This window comes from Gekko japonicus, unplaced genomic scaffold (assembly GCF_001447785.1).
Source record: "Gekko japonicus isolate JY-2015 unplaced genomic scaffold, Gekko_japonicus_V1.1 scaffold3609, whole genome shotgun sequence".
Taxonomy (NCBI): domain Eukaryota; kingdom Metazoa; phylum Chordata; class Lepidosauria; order Squamata; family Gekkonidae; genus Gekko; species Gekko japonicus.
Window position 1 is genome coordinate 26,910 of NW_015173794.1, and position 477 is coordinate 27,386.

General features: G+C 51.4%; 1 protein-coding gene across 1 annotated transcript in view; it reads right to left on the minus strand.

The window, feature by feature from the left end:
• The window catches only part of PIP4K2B (phosphatidylinositol-5-phosphate 4-kinase, type II, beta), a 33,401-nt gene that overhangs the window by 12,729 nt on the left and 20,195 nt on the right, over positions 1–477 (minus strand). The gene's annotated exons all lie outside the window — the stretch shown is intronic.

Below are 477 nucleotides of genomic sequence, written 5' to 3' on the forward strand. Positions count from 1 at the left end.
CCCCCCCCGACATTTCCCCAAGAGTTTACCAAAGCCCCAATTAGCATCACAAGTGGGGAAAGACAGTTATGATAAAGGGCTTCCCCCCCTTTGCAGGTCCAATAGCAGCGATGGGGCAGGCAGTGTGACTTAGATACCCAGAAGAGCACAATTGGAAGGGGTTAAGCAGACCACCATCCATCCACCCTCCCTCCCTCCCTCTTTGGGAAGCCCTGCTGCTGCTACTGCTTTTAAATAACATCAAAGATGTCAGGAAATCCAATCACAGATCAGATTATGGGAAGAAAGATACTGGCTGGAAATTTGGGAATTTTGTTTGACAGTAAGGGTAGTTCAGGAGCTGCGGTGGCTCAAGTGGTTTAGACGCTGAACTGCAGGCTGTGGGAGGTCGGTAGTTCAGCAGTTCAAGACCCGAGTGTGCCGCATGACAGAGTGAGCTCCCGTCTCTAGTTCCAGCTCCTGCCAACCGAGCAGTTC